The sequence below is a fragment of the Bos indicus genome, chromosome 2 (genome assembly GCF_029378745.1).
Source record: "Bos indicus isolate NIAB-ARS_2022 breed Sahiwal x Tharparkar chromosome 2, NIAB-ARS_B.indTharparkar_mat_pri_1.0, whole genome shotgun sequence".
Classification (NCBI taxonomy): Eukaryota; Metazoa; Chordata; class Mammalia; order Artiodactyla; family Bovidae; genus Bos; species Bos indicus.
Genome location: NC_091761.1, coordinates 72278527 through 72286626, shown reverse-complemented (window position 1 = coordinate 72286626; position 8100 = coordinate 72278527). Strand labels below are relative to the sequence as shown.

The 8100-nt window shown below is 50.9% G+C and overlaps 1 long non-coding RNA gene across 1 annotated transcript; it reads right to left on the bottom strand.

Annotated features, from left to right (window-relative positions):
* Positions 1 to 2071: 2071 nt before the first annotated feature.
* Positions 2072 to 7100, bottom strand: LOC139176692 (uncharacterized). Its single transcript, XR_011561094.1, has 3 exons — positions 6778 to 7100; positions 5322 to 5415; positions 2072 to 4551 (listed from the first exon to the last, which is right to left on the bottom strand). It is a non-coding gene; the product is annotated as an uncharacterized lncRNA (long non-coding RNA).
* Between the last annotated feature and the right edge of the window lie 1000 nt (positions 7101 to 8100).

Genomic DNA, 8100 nt, shown 5'->3' with positions numbered 1-8100 from the left:
AGGGTAGAGAGAGGGCTGCTCATTGGCTGACCAGTAGCCAATCAGATATGTTTGTTAGTTTCTCCAAGTCTTGCCTGGAAGCCCCCCACTGGGGAACCCAGGCCTGACTTCCGCGGGGATATTGTGATGAAGTCTGTTTGCCTGCTCCTTAGGTCCTCAGTGCTGCTCTCATTTCTCCCTCAACCACCTGCCCTCCACAATCCTACAGCCCCTGGAACCTGTGAGCCCTGGAGCCCTAATAACTTCTCCCATTCTCTATCTAAGGCGAGTAGGATTTCCTGCTCAGTGAAAGGAGCCCTGTGAATCCGAATAGCCTGGGCTCTGCCCCAGCAAGGAATCTTCTGTCCTTTCAGATTATTCTTCTGTAGGGGAAGCATTATGCCTGCCTCAAGAGTTGCAAGGGCAGATTACAAAAGTATTATGAGGCCTACGTATTCTACCGTTTAGTATTTCATTAACCTGCACAAGGTTTGTGCATTTTTTATTCATTTGTCACTTCTTTTTAAGTTGGGTTTTCTTATGAGTTAATATGTCCTCAATGGTTTCTTGTCTCCACCTTCCCTATCTCCTTTTCTTTCTTCCTTTCTTCTTTCTCAGACACCACCTTATCTATTTTAAGGCATTTCAGATTCCTAAAATGTGAACCGTTGAGTGGTCTACCGTTTGCCCCTAAAATGACTCTGGGCTCTCATGGCCTGTTTTTATCTGTACCATATGATTTTATTTCATCAGAACTTCATGTATTTGGACAGTAATAAACAACACAGAATCTGAAAAAAAAAAAAAAAAAAGAATTGCAAGTGCAGGACCACTAGGTCCCGCCCAGCCAGTGCTGAGACCCAAAGCGACATTTCCAGCAGCCCCTGACCTCAAGCTATCCTGTCCTCACTGTGCTCACAGGCTCGAACAACTTGTTTTAACAGGTCTTCTTCACATATGCTTCAAATTGCTCCTCTGGCTTTGCTGTCCTTTCAGCTCTGGGTTAAACATCATCCTCTCCATCAGTGCTGGCAAGGCTGGATTTTGGCCCATGCTCTGATGGACTTTAGGTGGGCCTCTGCCCTGCAAGTGTAAGTGGGACTTCTACTAGATTGGATCATATAAAATATGCTCATTTGTAAAACTTAGTCTTAGGCCTGGCTTTGAGATGCTGCTGAGAGTTCTAGGAGCCTGAAGTCATTTTCACAGCCTATAGATAGTTCGTCTTCCCCATCCTGACCCCCTTCCCCTCTGTATCCTTATCCCTCCTTCAAGTTCTTCCGTTTCCTCTGTCACCAAATAACCTTGAAAGTGTGGTCTCCAAGGCCAGCTCTTCTACCCAATCCCATTGGCAGGCCCAGGGCTGCCTCTTCTGTATCTGCTTCCTGTGTACCTGATTTGTCTCAGCCCCAAGGCCATATCTCCCACTATCAAATGCCCTGCCTTCCCCCACAGTAACCCTGCCTTTTCTCCTCCTAGGTCTCACTCTCTCAGCTTCCATCTTTATTCCTGGACTCTTCCCTTCTGCTATCACCTCTCAATCTTCCCTGGAAGCTCATCCTAAGCTCAGTTTACAGATGAGAAAACTAAGGCTGGGAGAACAGAAGGAAGCTGCCTGCAGGGCTGCAGCTGGGAAGCTATGGAGCAGCGGTTTGCATGGATTCTGAGTGAAGACTCATGCCAGCTTCACCCTGCACAGCCCATTGAACTCACCAGGCATGACCTGCCGTCCACCGAACTCATTATGCCGACCTGGCTTCCACTCAGTGGGAGCCTCTCACAGCCTCTCACTGCAGCCCTTTTCTCCCATGAGGCCACCCATCATGATGTTTCTCTATCAATTCACACCACGATGTCATTTCCCCGTTCCATGTTTCTGTCATCATGAGTAAGGCTGCACATCTCATTTCTTGAGCAGCCGTTCATACTTCCTTTCTGAGAGTGGCCTGTTGCTTTTTACTCGTTTTCTTTGGGGTGGTTGATTTTCTTCCTACTGTAGGAGTGCTTTCACATTTAAGGAAACTCACCCTTTGCCATATGTGTTGCAAATATTTTTCCAGATTTTTTTTTATAGCGGAATTCTAATATAATATGCAGTCAAATTTTCAATATTTATTTTTTGGCTTGACATTTACTGTCAGTCCAGTTGGCCTTCTTCTGCAGTACTCTTCTGGGCTTTTGGGGTGTGAGGTCTCCCCCGACTCTGCCCTGAATCATGTAGGTTGATGATGTGTATACCCAGTTTTGCCGGCCTTCCTTTTAATGTTACTTTCAGCTTCCTCAAAATCAGGGTGAAAGTTACGTGTGAGCCTGTTCTCCTGGGGATGCTCTGGTGAGGATGCAGGAAACGGAGAGCAGATGGTCCATCATGGTCCATCTACCCAGGGCTGTCCAAGGGCCAGGGTGGCAGGAGGCCTTAGGACGCCCACTGGCTGAGAAGGGATCTCCAGCGGGTGGATGAGTGAAGGCTAGGGGAGGGAAGAAGAAGGAATTGGGGTGAGAGGGCGGAGGGCAGGCTGGGGACCCTAGAGTCGCGGGCTGAAGCAGAAGCGAGCATGGTGCGCACACAGGCAGAAGCGGCGACTCTTCCCTCCTCGCAGCGGGCGGCAGGCTCTGGGGTCCTTGGGGTCCGGGGGCGGGTTCTTGGCGCGGTCTAGGGATGCCCTAATTAAGCCGCGGGTACATTTCCCAGCCCAACTGTCACCCGCGCGCTACGCAAGCCAGGAATGAATATTCCCAAAGCGCCAACAGAAGGAAGTTCTTCATAAAAACGGAGCCCGAGGGCGTGAAGGGAAAACAAGCCCTGTTCACACGCAGGCAGCGCATCCGCTCCGCACAGCCCGGAGGAGGCGGAAGCGCGGCCGGTGGGACGGCGGGGCGGGCGCCGTGAACCCCCAGCGCGCAGATGCCTAGCGCCCCGGGAGCTGGAGGCTCTTTTCCTGCCGAGTCGTTTTTGCTGAGCCCCTTGGCGGCTTCTCCCCGGGACTCTGGGGCGCTGGGCATCACCTCCGAGGACCTAGGTGCCCTCCATCCCACTCCCCGCTTCAAACAGTCGTCAGCTGGCGCTGGCCTGAGTCTGGCAGTTTGCTGGGGCACCCTTGCCCTGAAGTCCCCAGACGCTCTGTCCGCTTTTTGACCCCGTGATCTTGAGCACATCACTCCCCCTCTTGTGCTTCTTTTTCCTTCTCTGAAACGTGAGGCTAATAATAAACACCCCCCTCTGCTTGTAAGGACGGAGGGAGATCCGTGTACATCACTTGCTGTAGTCATGGCTCCATAAAGGAGAGATTTGAGGGGTGGAGAGCAGAGATGTTTTGAAAAAATTTCTCCCTTCCCTGCTCCATGGACTTCCCTTTCCATTCCTCCACCTGCTGGGGTAACTGCAGGAAGGCTCTTCAACAAGAGGTCATCACATGGAGCCCTCTAAATCTTCCAGGGCTCCCTTCAGCCACAAAAGAGCCATCAAACTTGAGATGATGAAGTCCATCCCATTGAGCCTGTCAGCATCCTTGGCTCCAGTTGCTCCTGGGCACCTGGGCCCCAGCCAGGTTCAGATCTGGTGCTCCAGAGCCAGCCACCTTGCCTCCCTCCCCTCTTCCTCCTGGTGCCTCTGCAGGGGCTTTAGTGAGGGTGGGGACAGTGTAAGCTTGGGGGCCAGATTTCCTGGGACTGATCTCAACTTGATGGTCCAGAAAGCATCTAGCTCATTGCAGGCCAATGTTGTTATTCACTCTGCATTCAATTTGCCTCCTCAAGCTCGATGTAACCTCTCCTTTCATCTGCCAGTCTCTCTGCTTGGTTGGCAGCTCCAGGGGCAGGTGCCAAGTCTCCTTCATTCTGCTTCTCCAGTGTCTAACACAGAGTCCAACACACAACAGGTGCCCAGTGAATTTAACTGGCGATGCACATAGTGGTCTCAGTGGTGTGGATGAGCAACTCCTCAAAGAATCTTCTGTCCATAGATAACCAATAGCTGGAAAGTCTGAAGCTTCACTGTTGGCCAGTTCTTTGGGGAGCACTGGCTACATCATTTGTGGAATCCACCGCAAATGAAAACGCAGGCCTTTTGTTAAAATGTTAAGAATTTCAAGATGGTGATGACAGAGTGCTAAATTCAGCTCTGTGAGCACTTCTGAGCATGGGCCCTGCACTTTTGCATGGTTGCCCATCCGTTAAGTAGCCCAGCCCTTGGGTCTTGGGGGGTAAGTGCCTTGAGTGTGTCCTGTGAAGATATTATAACCACTGCCCTCTATGGGCACTGCCTGTAAGGTGATCACGCTCAGCCAAAGAGCAACATTTCCCTTCCTAGGAAAGACCTACTGAAATTCTGGAATCAATGGGCAACGATGTGTCCATTCATTCAGGCCAATGAAGCTTTGCTTTAAAACAAGACCCTAAGTAGATTCTCCTTTAGCGTGATTGTTAAGTCACAAGGCTCTCCCTGCCCTGCTAACCAAGTCTTTGGCCCTGTGTCTATGTATTGAGTACTTGCTGTGTGCTGGCCCTGCTCCAAGCCCCAGGATTACAGCAATGATCAGCACAGATGAAGCTCCTGACCTCCTAGGTCTGTCACTGTAGTGGGGAAGACAGAAAATAAATATAAATAAGAAGACAAATATACAGTATAAGGTCAGGGAGTACCCAGTGCTATTTGGCAAAAGAGAAAAAAAGGCAGCCTAACTCAACAGAATGGGGTGGGTGTAATGACAGAGTGGTTAGGAAGGACTCCCTGAGGGTGTATCTTTGGAGCAGAGACCTGGATGAGGTAGAGAGGGACCATGCCCAGGCTTGAGGACAGAGTGCTCCAAACTGGGAATTGCAAATGCAGGAACATGACTGGCAAAAGCAGCAAGGGGGCAAGCAGAGGTGGTGTGGGAGGGGCGGAGATCTGAGAGGTCTCTGGGACCCAGAGCAGGCAGGGGCCTCTTAGCTCCAAGAGGAGTTTGGATCTATGTCTTAGCCACAGGCCAACAACTCATTCATGTCATTGACAGCAGGCTGTCATATTCCCTTCCTCAAGGTGATTCTCAAACTACTTTTCCTCCAAATACTGAGCTTCTGTGTTTCAACCTTGCCTCTCAGGGCCCCGGCAAGATGGCAGGGGATGCAGGAAATGAGAGAGTGCTGGGTTTGACTTGTTCTTCTGCAGTTACTGCTTTGAGACTTGGATCCAATGCTTAAACTCTCTAAATTGAGAGTTTTATCTCATCCTGCAACTTTGTTGGGAGGGCTTGGGATATAAAGCATCTATGGGGAACTCCAGCACATAGGAGGCACTCAGAGGTACTTGGTAAGTTTTAGCCTCAGTTATCACTACCTTTTACCCTTTCCAGGGGGCTCACCGTTGGTTTTCATCACAGCATCACTAGAATTCCACAGTCTCCATCCTACGGGGAAAAGATAGTTTTGTCCTGAGCATTGTCTTCAAGTTTCTTCCTGAAGAGGCAAAGGAAGGGAATTTAATGTTTTCATTCTATCAATCCCATGCCTGGCACTACTATACATGATTCCATATCATTCTCCAGCAAGCCCGGAGCTCCCATTACATGGGCACAGAAGCCGAGGCTCAGAGGAGGTCAGGAAAGTAGTGACACGGCTAGGAAGTGGCAGGCTGGCAGTCAGCCTGATGCTCCTTCCATGGTTTTCCTAGGAAGAAAACCCAAGGGTATATTATGGGCACAGCTGGGCTCTGGGGCCCAAAGCTGGTGTCTGCTTGTGCTTCCTCCAGGGAAGTTGGATACTGTTGTCTGCTACATGCCTTAGTTTTCCCATCTGTAACTGGGGAGAATAACAGTCCCTACCCATAGGATTATTGTGGGAAAGAAATGAGATAACCTGTATGTGCACTGAGAACAGTCCTTGCCTGGCACACAGTTATTGCTCAGATCATCTTAACTATCACACTATTGGAAAGTCATAACCCAGTGTTTTCTTAGTATTAATAATACCTTGTGAATCAGACCCTCCAAGCCTATCCTTCCCTGGGCTGCACTAGAGACAGTGACCTGGGTGACAGCTTGGCTGCGGGGTCCCCTTTGGTGGCCGCAGATGACCACAGCTCTATCCCACCTCATGTGCTCATCTGCACTTGGTCCTTGCACTTCCCATCAAGAGGTGAAGCTGGATTCCCCTCCCCCTTGAATCCAGGGCCAGAAGTGATATTGCCTGGGTTCTGAGCCTGCATCAGAAAAGGCCAGGCGGCTTCCCTGCTTCTCCTGGGATGCACCCTCTCGGAAAGCAACTGCCCCAGAAGCCCAGGTAGGAGTCACCCTGCAGAGGCCCTGAGTTTGTGCCCAGACATGCCAGTGTGCCCGTGAAGTCTTGTTGGACCCTCCACCCATGGTCAATGCCACTCAGAGCCCTGCTCAAGCTCCCCCCACCCCAGGCCTCTCTGAAGTCAGCAGGGGTTGGCTGTCCCGCAGCAGTGCAGAGGGGCAGGGATGGGAGTGTCAGCTGAGGTTGGCTGCTAGGCAGGCCCAGAGGTGCCTCAACCTGCTCTGAGGGTTCTGACACACTCATGTGGGGTCTGACCTGCAGAAGGGGAAGCCCCACTTGAGGCTGCCTGTGAGGACTACCCCAGGAATGCCCCCAGCCTGCTGTCCTGGTGCACGTCTCTTTTCAGCTCCACTTTCTGTAAAGTCCTCATGGATTGGGATTGGCCATAGTGGAGACATCCACACCATAGAAATTGACAAATCAGGCTTCCCCACCTCCCTCCTGGGTAGGGTCTCTGCCCTCAAGGATCTCCCATCTCCTTAAAGGAGACAGGCCTCATGTGACCACATCACCCCTACAGACCTGCAGTCCTCAACACTGGGAGCAGGGTGGCCCAGGTTTACCAAGGAGATAGGCCTCTGTCTCTTGCTCCTCTGACCATTTGCCTAAGTCCCAGGCTCTGCTTTCTCACACAGACTCCAGTTAGCAGCATTCCTCCCATTTTATAGCTGGGCAAACTGAGGCCTCTGAAGGTCAAAGGTCTTGCCGGAGTCTATGCAGCTTCCTGAGGGACAGAGATGACAGTCAATCTCATGTCTCTTGAGCTGAAGGGGCCTTAGAAATCATATGCCCAGCCTTCTCCTTGTTCAGGCTGCAGGAGCCCAGGACAGGGAGGATCATGCCTGCAGGCCCACACCAGGTTGTAGGTAAAGTTCAGGATCCCTGACCCCCTACCTGAGCTCCCCCCCACACACCCCTTTTCTACCCCAAGATCCCTCCAGTGGCCATTCCCATCTCTGAGAGCGACCCTGGTTCCTAGAATGCAGCCAACAAGCCCCTTTTGGGTGGTTTGTGTACAGGGTCACATAAAGGCATCACCCCACTCTGTCCCTGACCCAGGGTCCCAGCCCTGAGTCTCCCTCCCACATGCTTGGCTTGGCTGGGAGTTTGCCCTGGTCTTTTTTTTTTTTTAGCTAATAAAAATATACTTTGAAGGTTTAATTAAAAATTCACAGCAAATACAATTTTGGGACATAATAATCAGAGCATTCTTCATGATGCTGTCATGGTAGGCTATGATACTAGCTTTCGGGTAAAACTGCAGTACACTTTCTTTGGCAACCTGGGCCTTTGATCTTCCAACATGTTTCTTTTGAAACAAAAGCTGCCTGTTGAGGTTGCTGACATCAATAGTTAGTATCCAGATCAATCAGGTCGATGTGGGAGAAGCTGGTGAACACGAGGTTTTTGAGGAGCTCGCAGCCGATGCCGCCCACTCCCACCACCAGGACCTGGCCCCACTTGCCTCCTCAGCCAGCTCCTAGGGCAGCTCCCACGACAGTGCTATGGAGGGAAGACCATGAGCCACGGCGGAGGCTGAGGCGGGAGAACTGAGCCACAGCCGGAAGCAGATCAGCCCTGGTCCTTCTGCACTTTGTATTCTGCTTATCTCCTTGCAGGGTCAATATTTGCTATTTAAATGATGCTATTTGCTTGCGTTTGAGATTTTGCATTTTGCCCTGTATTCTGGGACCTGGAAGGGAGAATCTGGGGTCACTGAGGTGGCCTGGAGCTCCCAGTAGCCCCTGGGAGCTGAATTCACTGCCTAGCATTCACTAGCATTTTTTTCACCACTTTATCCATATTGATACTTAGACACATGTACCTTCTCATGTTCATATCTAT